We start from the raw sequence: 12,730 nt of genomic DNA, 5'->3' as shown, positions 1-12,730 counted from the left end.
GCTTATTAGAGCATCAATGTTGGAGATTTAGCATCTGGAATTATTATTTTGAAATAGTACTGAATCAATACTTTGCCATCTAATTAGTTCTGTGCTCCTGGGAAATCTTAAACTTCTAACTTCTTATATCCCCATGAAATTTCTCTTTGATGATAGTAGTTCTCCAAGAACATTAGTAAGGTGAAACAATACTAAAATATTGGATTGTATCTACTTTTTCACTTGATACTTACTCAGCATCATTTAGATTCCCCCATGCCCTTTCAAATTGGTTATATGTGATTTCTCTGTTGCTTGAATTTAATTTGTTTTCAGTGACTTGCTTCAATAGCTATTATATTTCACCCTAGTAGTATCTCAAATTTACATGAGAAAATGAAGCACCTGTATCTGATAAATGTCCCTTAATAAGAAGATAGGAAGATTACTAAGAAGATATGATATGAATGACTGAATGATGTACATGCTAAAGATCAAAATACAATTATTGTTAAATTTGGCCTTAGCCCTGAGACCACACCTAGGGAATAAAGAAGCTGTAAGTAGCAAACAAAGCCTTGAACTGGGAGAGAAAACTTGACTTTTAGTCTCATATCTGCCACAATTTAGCAATACTATTCTGCCTAATAACCTATCTGGGGCTCAGCTTTCTCATTACAAAATTACAAGAGGTTTTCTCTAACATTCTGACTTGGATTGGATACAAATATGGTAAAGAACCCAGAAGGATTGCTGAGTGCAAGAGATTTCACGTGAAATGTTATTAGAAACTAGGATGAAAAACAAAAGTCAGCATATACTTGAATGAGGAAGGCAGAAACCCCGGTAAAACCTAGGAAGGAAAACATACAAGGACAAGGCAGGCCAGAAGTTTCGAAGGCTGAACAGAATGGTCTTAGGGACCTAAGGCCATAAGTGCAGGGCAAGTAAATAGAAGGACAGATTTAAGACACTAGCCTTATAAAAAAAAAATTATAGATGTGTTAACACTTGGCCTCCCTCAATCCCTTATCCATTTTCTGTTCAAACAAAACCCAATTATATCTGGCTTAGAAATTCAAAGAAGTATTAGTTAACCAGGAACATATCACTAATACAGACTAAATCTAAGTACAGAAGACACACTGATTTAATTATGTAAATCAAACCATTTTTCTTTTTCATTTACATATAAGAAAACTGCCTTTTTATATGTCACTGAATGGGTCATGGCCTAATATCTCAATCACATAATATGAACTATCACTTAAAGTGATAATTTTCCTTGTGATCATGACCTAATTTTTTATTTGGTATAATACTTAATTCCAAACTTGGTAAGAGCATCACACGAAAAGAAAATTACAGTCAATCCACCTATGTATAGAATTGGACATTTTTTAGCTTGGGATTTTGGAAGTTCATATTGACTCTTTGTGTCTCTCTGATGGGTATATTCACTAATTGCCTCACATTTCTTGCTTAAATTTTTCTATCCTTGCACCACTGCTGATGCTGTTCTCTATCCCAAAATAGGCCTTACACAAGGAATATGCAACCCTTATGTCATATGCCTCCTTGAGAACTTCCTGACATGATAAGAATTCTTTGAAGAGGTTTGGATGACTATGGGAACCAGAAGAAAGAATGGGGAAGACACGCAGAGAAAAAGATACTTGCAACCTGGTAACAGTGTGATATCCATAGAAAGGGATGGATCCCTGCCTAACCCTAAGGGAAGGGTGGAGCTGGGCAGGGAGATGAAGCTAGAAAATACTGAGGGAAGAAGTGGAGAGGGAGAGGGAGAAAAAGGATTGGAGGAGGCACATGGAGCAGAGAGACATGTGAAGAAGTCGTGCTTGCTTCTCGGCTTTAGACCAGGGACTTGGGGGACATGGAAGGAAATCTTTAAGAGAGACAAGAGATGTGGGTGAGAGACCAGTGGGGAGGCTGACAATGGCAGCCTTTATCTTGACTTGGGTTTTGATTTTGCTCTTTTCCTTCCAGACTTGCGTGGCCCCTCAGTCCCTTTCTTATGGGTCCCCACTAAAAGGTACCTTAGATGTGTGGCAAGCTTTCAGGCCTCTGGCCCAGCTTGATGCCAACTCTGTTCAGCTGGGCATTTACCCACAAAGAGATGGACAACTTTGGGTGTTTAATTTGAAACTATTTTCACTATACTCTTTCTCTTCTCTCTGTTACACAATAATTGTCTCTCTATCGTACATTAATTGTATTAAAGTTCTTTTCCATTGAAGGTCTTACTCACTCAGAGTCTGTTTGCCTTTATGAGGTAGATGGCAGAACCCATTTAGAGCAAGCAGGTTTGGGTGGTCCCAGGGTGCCCTTTCATTCTGCCCACTAACAACCCTACTCTGCACACATGTCAAACTATACAGCATGCAACAAAATGTTTGGTATTGTATGTCTGGTTTTTTTATTTTTTTTGGTCTATTTCATTATCCCTGGCTTAAAATAAATTCTCTGAAGAGACTTGCAGTATAAGGAGTTCCTGAAGTCAAAAAGTTTCTATAAATACATCTACAACAACCTCAGTGAATTTGAGGACATTACGTCCTCACTTTTTACCAGTTCTTTAGATGCACACTTTAACTATCTGGCTCTTTCTGTTAAACTATATTTAAAATGTAACTACTGATTAGAGTCTTACATTGGTCAATATTTTTACCAATGTCAATATGACATTGCCTTTCAAGCAAATTATTATGTAAACAAATAACTAGCTCAAATACAAAGATCAAGAAAAACAATCTACTAAGTATTTGCTGAGTAATACTGCCTGTGGCTAGACAAATATATATATGTACACACACACACATACACACACACAGATATATATATATATATATATATATATATATATATATATGCCAGCTAATCTATCCTCCTATTTATAAATTGGTAATAGTTTGGACAATATATTTTTTTGTGCTGCTATTAACATAAAACACAGCGATCAAAGCATGCTATGACAAACTGACCAGGGGTCATTAGAAAGAATAATTCTGCTGGAGACTAATTATATCAAATCATGGGAGGAAGAGACCTTTATTTTAAGAATAAAGTTTAAAAAAAGGTGAAACGTTTTTGTGTTCTTTAGTTTGTTATATCTATTGTGAAAAATAATCTGTTAAGCATAATATACTGAATTTTGTAAATTTCTATTGCTTAATATTAACAATCCAGTTAATGTTTTAGCAGAAATTTATCATTAGTCTTTTTTTTAAAGATTTATTTATATATGCATTCAAGAACTGGGGTATAGGGGCCTCCCCAGTGGCTCAGCGGTTGAGCGCTGGGTTGCGAAGCTGCCCGCGGCCTTTGTGGCGTCGGTTCGATCCCTGGCTGCTCCCCGGCCACCGGAGGAGGGTCCCACAAGGCGCCGCAGACCTCTCCTGCCGCCCTCTGCTCCCCTCAGCAGTGTACTTCAGTCCTTCTGCCTGTTCTGCTCCCCGCTCTGGCTCTGGTGAATTCTCTCACCCTCCCGCGCTTCTGACTGTACCCAGTGCTTGTATAAACAAAACAAACAAACAAATAAATAAATAAAAGCATGCCTCTATAAAAAAAAAAATTAAAAAAAAAAAAAAGAACTGGGGTATAAGCCAGAGGAGTGGGGGGTGAGAAGAGTCACCAGGGAGTGGACAGCAGAATAGGCAAGTCCGCTGAAATACATTGCTAAGGGGAGCAGCAGGTGAAGCAGGAGAGATGCAGCTCCATGTCGGTTGCTCCCTGGCCTTCCTGGCCAACAGGGATCAAACTTTGGCTGCAGTGGCTAGTGATAGCTTGATAGTGCTGTCTTTAACCCCTGCGCCACCAGGGAGGCCCCATTGGTCTTTTTTAATTTATAATTTTTTTCTTGTAAATAAGAAATTGTTATTTAGTTAATTACCATCTGTAATCTGTAATCCAATAATAAAAATAACAAGAAAAATGAAAGAATTCACATAACAGAAATTTGGATAATAACGTTTTCTTTACCATTAAGAGAAAGGTAGGCATGTAGCATTGTATGTAACCAGAGATACCTTCTCTAGTTATTAAGTAAATGTCTCCTTATACACTACCTACAGAAAAATAAAGCATATGAAGAAAGAATCAGAAGTATTCCACAAAAATTCCTTTAATTTTTGATGCAGGCAAAGCTCTTCATCCTTGAGAAATGGTTTGTAGAGAGAACTGTCCTAAATTCTTCCAACAGTGCACTTCTTAGCTGCTCCAAGTAATACATCTTGTCCTTGCACATGAGAAAGTGTTTAGTAAAACCAGATGGTCAACTGTTTTCCTGTCCTGAAGCACTTAAAACTGGCAAAAATATATTTGAAGTAAAAAAAAATTCTTGGAGATCCTAATGACAGGAACAGACACTTGAAAACTCTAGTTCATTCATAATTAGATTATTTTAGTTATTCTCCACCCAATTCTTATTAAGTCTCAGTTTGTTATCTGAAAAATATTATTCTGACACACATGGAGCTCAATCATCCTCCATCCCCATCTTTGCATAAGCTGTACAAGACCAACGCTAACTTTTGAAGCACTGATGCACTAATGGAGAAATAAAACCAGATTTCAACCCAGCATTTAAACAACCTATCCTTATTATTGGCTATCCTGAGTGTCACTTCTGAATATTCAACTTAGAGATCTACTCAACAACCAAGTTTCAGCTCAATGATAGTGGCTGTATGCATAGAGGAAGTGGATGTTTAGGTCAATGCTTTCCAAGCAGGGATCTTATTAATATGAAGATTCTGACTCAGGAGGTCTAGAAAGGGGCCTGAAGATATGCATCTCTAATAATTTCCCAGGTAATGCCAATGCTGCTGGAATATAGACCATCTTGAATAATATATTTGCAATGCTAAGAATTCTACCACTGCCACTCTCCTACCTTCTCCCCTGATTTGTTCCCGACCTACTTATTATCTCTCCCATGAGCCACCTTTCATGACATCCCAAGACATCCATGTAATATATCTTGTAACGACGAGACGTATTACTGGGAGCACTGAGAAGTGTACTTTTGGAAGAATTTAGGACACTTCCCTATACAAACTATTTCTCAAGGACAAAGTGGTTGGCTTGAATACAAACCTGCAACCATCCATGAAATTTGTAGCTTTATCCAATCTCTCCAAGCCCTGTTTTTCATGTCAGGTGAATATTCTATTTCCTAGTCTCTTGTCTTTATGAAGGAAAGTCTTCCTTCATTTTCACATCACCTCCAGATATGGTAATCAGTGTCTAGATGGTATGAATGGGAAGAAGTAACCTAAAGAACCAAAAGGAAGTATAAGATAGGAAATGTGTCTTTGGGGAATTTGAAATCCATTGAGAGATAATAGATAATTTATCCTAAAAGTTTGTTATCCAGTTTAGGTTACACATGTTGGCCAAGTGATCAATCAATGCTTAGCAGTTCAGAGAGAAGAGCAATTAATTGCAGTAGACTAAAGTCAAGAAGATTTATGGGAAATAAACCCTACTTTAAAAGTTGTGTAGAGACTGGTAAGAGAGGTGATGTGGGAATAGGAATGATATTTATAAAATATGGATCAATGGATTTATAAGATAATGATAAACTACCTAAGTACCAAACAGATTGTAAATGTGATTTATTTTTGCTATCAGAACTCTTCAAAAAATCAAGTTCAAGTGAGAAAATTAATAAAGAGATGTGCAGATGTGGCCACAGAAATATAATACATTGGGAATAAGAATACAGTAATAGTTTGGAGAGTGTAGTTAGGGAGTTGATTAGTATGGCAGCAGACATGAAAAAATTAGATGCTAAATACAGCCTAAAGAAAAAATCAACAAGTTTACAAATTTCCTGGCTACAAAAGACTCAAGACAGAAAAAGAAAAAAAGATGATTTTCTTTTAAAGTTCCTTTGGAAAAATTAACAAAGTGAACTTTGATCAGATTAATTAGCTTTTTTTTTCAGGTGTTTTTGTTTTGGTTTGGTTTGGGTTTTTTGCCCTGAAGAAAGCAGATAAAGTCTTCTGAACTAATGAAAGGGTAAAAAGATATTTTATATTTATGCCCCACATTAAAAATGACTGTCTCTGATGTGTGTTTTCTCCTTCAATTATTTTTAATGGGATTAATGATCTTTTATCTGTAACTACAAATATTCAAGGTAAAGGCAAAATGCCCAAGCATAGGTCAATCCCCTTGCTACACTTCTAAAATTTAACCCAATGTACTGAACAACTACTGAGTTCCTGTTTTAATGCTGAGAATATTAAACACAATATTTATAACAATCTCAGGAAGCACATATTATTAGCTTCTGTTGGTAGACTATCATAGCTCAGTGAACAAATGGAGTAATGAAAAATCTAACCTGAATTTCAAATCCACTGTCTTCACAGCACTGTGTGCCTCTAGTAACTTGCAGGTGGTCAGCCAAATAGGTGAATTAGACCATGATTTATTACATTTACAAAAAAGACCATCTAAGCTCATTTAATTGCATTTATTAACGGTTAGGATAATATATACTCATTTTAATAATTAGGCTATCCTGTGAAAGTGCTGTGATTAGTTATTTATTAAATTATAACTGATGCACATATAACTAATAAACCCTTCTGAGAAATTCAGAAAATCCCCAGACTTTTCAGCACATCATATTCTGAATATGTATTTAATTGCTCTCTTATTTTCCCTCACATTTCCCTTCTAGAAGGGATAGTTAGTGATAAGATGATTTCACTGTTGAAATCCCAAAGAACTATCACAAGATATAATTATAAGTTGATTTCTATCAAAGTCTGTTTTATTCCCAATCTTCAATTTTGAACAAGTATACAGTGAGTTGATAACCAGAGATTTGAGTACAGCCTTTATACAGACTTGAATACAGGCCAAGAAAGAGTATGTTTCCACATCACACTAAATAGCTTAGAGAGAGCTAAGTCATGTTTTCCTCTTTGAAATCAATCTGTCATCAAGTAAACTATCTGGCTTGAATAATCTAAGAACTCTTGATAGCCCCTCCAATACCCCAAGCATTCCAACAGTCTTATATTCAGTTACCAAAACCCCAGTCAAACTTGAAAATGTTAGACGAAGCCTTTAATTCTACTTTCAAGCCAGAAGCACTTTTGGGTTTATACTAAGAGAACAAAAATACTGGTTGCTCCTTTATCACACTGAGAAGACAATAATTCACATAATAGCCAAGGATCAGAAGACTCTTAAGAGAGATATACACTTTCCGGACTCTGATTTGCTTTACTTTGTAAGAAGAGTTTGGCATTAGGCTCATCTCCCTCAAAGCCACAATACTGCTGAGTGAAATAACAAAGCTAAATTATTTAAGGCTGGCAGCCTGCTATGTAGCACATTTCTGAGTAGATATCATAGCCCATGCCTTAGGTGACTGCTGCAGGGCCTCAGGCCAAGAGCAAAGTGATTCACAAAAATTGCATAAATCAACTGGAAATTATTTTGTTTGGCTTTTGTATTGCTATTATGAAATGGAATTAATATAGACAAATAAGGAAAAGTCACCTATGTGCTAAATATCATCCTGTACCTTCTCGTCATGTTCACAACCTCTGGTTTGAAATGTACCATTAAATAGAACCCATGTATGAAATTCTCTGGCTTAAAAAAAGAAATCCTGTGGTCTGTACCTGATATTCTAGCTATTCTACCAGATAAATTATCTATGGACACCAAGAACACTATCAACAGAGATTAGGAAATGTTACTTCAGAGACCAAAGAATCTTCTTTTATCTGAGTATTATCTCCATGAGGACAGATTTAATATAATCTCAAAGGTATCTATTGCTCCTAAAACCGCGTAAAGTATTTAGTAGAAGTTGAATAAATAATTATTGATGGATGGTCTTAACAATTCCAAAGTTGAAGGCATGTTTCCCTAGGCCATACTACTTATCCAGAGATAATGGGAAGACAAGTTAAAAAAAAAATATGCCTATCAATCTGACATATTAGATGAAATGAATATATTACTTGAAAAATACAAATTCTAAAGTTATTCAAGAAAAAATATATAATGTGAATAGCCCTTTATCTGTTTAAAAAATCAAAATTAACATTCCCGCAAGTAAAACTGGATTCTATGTCTATCTAAAATTGGACTCTGTTACTATCTTCCACCCCTCATATCGAATCTAATCCACACTCATCAATTTTGTGTTTAATTCCTTCCTATGCCAATCCCTGTCTTCTGTTATCCGGTGAAAGCCTTTTCTTAACTTTTGCCCAACTTAGCATAATATCTTCCAAGGTTTTTCTCTACTTTCCTGTCTGATAAAAATCTCATTATCAAATTAAAATTAAAATTAAAATCTCATTATCAGCATTATTTAAAAATGCTTCTTTTATTTGCCTGCTTAAAACAATTTCAGGCTTGGCCCTCCCCGGTGGCAGAGCAGTTGAGCGCTGGGTTGCAAAGCTGCCCGCAGCCTCTGCAGCAAGCAGGGTCCACCCCCAGTCGCTGGGGGAGGGTCCCATATGGTCCTCAGACCTCTCCTGCTGCCCGCTGCTCCCCTCAGCAGTGTATTTCGTCGGTCTGCCTGCTCCCGGCTCTGGCTCTGGTGGAGTCTCTCACCTTCCCGCGCTTCTGACTGTACCCAGTGCTTGAATAAATAAATAAATATATCTATAAAATAAAAACAATTTCAGGCTCCCTTTTGTCTACCAAAGCAGTTTCAACTCTCGAGAGTCAGTTTTCCACAGGTTTATTTCATGTTGCTCATTTTATAAAGCAAGCACTGACTAACCTTTGTTTCAGATTATCCTTCCAAAGATGTTTATACAGAAGACACAGAGTCTCTCCTTAGTGGACAAAGGGTAAGCCCTGTACTTTTCAGAATAAAATATTTGGGTCCCCTAAATTAGTAGATCTTCTGTAATGAAATCTATTGTGTACAACTGTTATTTGACCTGCTTTACATCACCATATGGGAAACAGGATTTAGGGGTCCAGAACAAAAATTACTGATAAATGATAAATAAACTTTCCTCATCGCTAATGAATCTCTTGTTTTATAATACTATCTTGAAACTGTGGCAGACTGACTTTTTAGATAGCAAACTGAGTACAATGTGAGGCCCTTCACAGTTCTTGAGAGTTAAAAAATGTGAATTAGAATCACATTTTGAAACACCAACAGAGTGACCTCATCACAGTGCCGGCCTGTGTCTGGCATGAGCTCATCATCAGAGGTGCATGGGGCAGCCTAGGCCCCTGAGATCACAGCCTTCTTGGGGTCCCCTTCCATGAGGGTGGGTCACCCGGGAGCACCCTGACTGAGGAGCCACACTCTCATGAACTCACCTCTGTGCGGGGCACAGTCCTGCTGGACCTCGCTGCCATGGGGGGCGGTGTCTGGGGTCTCACTTGGCCTCAAGGCCTTGGCGGTGGGGGAGCAGGCGTCCCTGTACCTAGCTGTCTGAGGGGCGGTGTCTTGCCTGAGCTCACCGCCCAGGGCAGCGAGTCTCGCATTAGCTCACAACCCTAAGGGCAGCATCAGGCCTAGTTCACTGCCTTTTCTGAGGCTTCCAGCGTGAACTCGCTGCCTGAGAGGCGGAGTTGCACTTGAGCTCACTGTGTGAGGAGTATGGAGCAGCCTCGGCTGCCGAGATCGCGTGCCCTCGTTGGACACCACCCCCACCCCCACTTCCCTCTGTGTGGAATGAGCATGAGGTGAGAGTTCGATAAAGAGCCTCTGTACAGTGAAGGGGTTGCCTGTGTGTGAAATCGGTAATGGTTCTGGAAGCCGACAGACTAGTAAATACGACAGTCGTCAAATGAGCAATTGCATGGCACTGCTTATAAAAAGCTTTGTGAGACGCATTCTATCAGCAACAGGTTGCTCAGCATGAAGATTAAATGCCTCAGAAAGCATTTCCTAATAGTAAGGCAGACGATGAATTGTAGCAGAGATATGGGCAAGAAATTATTCAAGAGAGACCAATTAGAAACTAAATGTTGCAGCATTTTTGCCAGGAGTGGATACCATCTGAAGAAACATTTTTTGATCATCCATAAGTGCAACTCCTCATCTGTTCAAATTTTACATCTTCAGGCTCCACCTCTAATCCTGATTCTCTTGCTGTTTCTCCCACATCTGCAGTGATTTCTTCTGTTGGGGTCTTGAGCCCCTCAAAGTCATCACCTCCGCCAAACTCCCTTTATGCTGACATTGTGACCTCCTTCCATGAATCCTTTATGTTCTCCATGGTACCTAGATTGGTTCTCCTCATTTCCAGATTTCCAGTAAGTTTGCCAGGATCTGTCAGAGGAATTGCTATCTCTGGCCGCTTTAGCCTTAGTAAGTGTATTTCTTAAGTAATAACACCTGATCCATGAGCTGCAGAAGGGTTCCTCAGACAGTAGGCATGAAAGCATTATTAATGATTTTGTACATTCCCATCAGAAGTTTCAGGTGAGGAGGTACATGGTCAATGAGCAGTGGTCTTTTGAAAGAACCCTCTTTTTCTGAGTAGTAGGTCTCAACCGTGAGCTTAAAATATTCAGTAAACCATGTGGTGAACATAAAAAATAAATAAGGAAACCCAGGAAACTTGCACTCAGTCTTTTTTCTTAATTTAAGGGACTTGATTTGTCAGAACTAGAAATCTGTTTAATAGCTGTAGGGTAAGGTAAAAAATCAGGTTTTTCTGCCCTCCCGCCATCAGGATAGATGAGGGAACTCTGTGATCCTGAATGCATGCCTGATGGCGGGCACCTGAAGTGGGTGCACCGGTGCTAAGACAGTGATTTTTAAGGGTGGTGTCACGGGGACGCCAGTAGCAGCCAAAAGAGAAGCTGAAGAGAAGCAGAGAGAAGGCCGGAGAAGGCCCAGATAGTGGAGACTTGCTGGGGGCTGGGAGGACTGCCAGCCTCCCGGCCCCCAAGCACCCCTGCCTGCCACGTACCCGCTGAACCCCAATAAAAACCTGCAAAATCACTGAGGACTCTGACTCCTCCTTTACCCAGTCTGCATGGGATCAGAAAACCTGCACTGTGTCCGTTCCTGACCCTACAATAGCTTAAAAACTATTTCACATAGCACCCATTGAATTAAGCAAATTCGGTTTACATCAAATATATGGTTTTTTCTTTTAAAAAGTGTTTATTTACTTTGCTATAAATAATTTTTAAATGTTTTCAAATTTATAATTTTGTTTAGATTGTCTTTTTTACTGAATGACAATTTCTGAGCTAATATCTTGCATATCTTGCTCAAGTATATTTCACTTTGACTTGTATTTGCTTAGTTTGAGTTAGTTAAGTTTGCTTAGTTTTAGTTAGGTTCCTGTTCTGTAAGGATGATGTATGGGCCATTCATTGTTGGAACCTAAAGCTTATACAGATATTAAGTTTAACACTTATTGAGTAAATAGTTTCTTTGTGTATGATATCAGTATATCACTTGCTTTTGGAATACATAGTGGTCTTTTGAAGAAGTTGGTTTTCTTGAAATACAATTTACCTGCAAAAAGGCAGAATTTTATGATATAATTAGAGAATGAAATGAGAATTTCATTTGCTTTTAAAATCAGCTCATATAAAAAATAAAATAAAAATACCAACATCCAATTCCCATCATATCAATTAACTCAGAATCTCTGGAAGTGAGTCTGGGCATTGACTTTTTAAAGTTCCCCAGATAATTCTAATTTACAACCACATCAGAGTTATCTACAGGGCAAAGTTTGCATTCAAGGCCCTCTAAAATCTAGCTCAAATTTACCTTATATTCCAGGTGGACAACTATAGAAGAAAAGGTTGACAGTACAATGAGATTCTGAACCAGAACAGAAACATACAAAAAGTAAAAAAAAAAAAAAAAAAAAAGATTTAGCCAGGATTTTTTGCTGTTTAAAAATGCATTAGAAAAGGAAGAGACCTCTAATGGCTACTAAAGTCCAACATGATCTGAGAGAAAGATAAAAGTGAAAATCTCAGAAAACAGATGATTCCCCACCAAGGAGGCCAAGATCCTGGAAACTATTAAGATATGACTTCTTAAGCTGTAAGTATAAAGTCCATTGCAAAAGCAGTTGGGAAACAACTCCTTAAGGTTAAATAAGCAATAAAAAAAAGTATTAAAAAACTAGAACTGGTAAAGAGAGGAAAAAGTCAGGATTATTATGGTAAAATGTCCCAAGAATTATTAGATCAGTTTGAGTGAGACAGTGCCCTAACAGAACATGCCACAAATGTAGGTAATTTAGAACCCTAGGGGATGACAAAGCAAAGGTGTGATATATTGAAGTAGAGTCAGGAAGGACAAAAACAGATGGAATCTGAGTTACATGCTGTTCTGATGGGAGAGTATCTTCTGGGTGCAATGATCCAACTGAAAAAATGTACAAGTTGGACAAGATATATTTGACAATATGTGGTTTGTCAATCCCCTCCTCATCCCACTATAAGCACCCACCCATAATCCAGAGGAACAGAATAGAAGTGCAAAGAATAAATTAAAGGGGAAACATGTTATTAGGTCAAACAAGCCATGCTAAGAAGGAAAGGAAACAAGAAGCTGGTAAAACTTCAACTGAACTCTAAAGGTGTAACAAAGTAGAGAGAAGTGAAGCTAGAGACAAATACCTATAGCTTCAGAAAATGATGTGGGAGAAAATACTGAAAAACTAAGTACAATGTCTTTAAGGGAAGGTCTCTGGGGCTCAGTTTTCAGAATTATCAAAAGGAACTTCAATTCAGAAATCTATTA

The sequence above is a fragment of the Talpa europaea genome, assembly GCF_964194135.1.
Source record: "Talpa europaea genome assembly, chromosome: 2".
NCBI lineage: Eukaryota > Metazoa > Chordata > Mammalia > Eulipotyphla > Talpidae > Talpa > Talpa europaea.
This window is presented reverse-complemented; position numbering follows the sequence as displayed.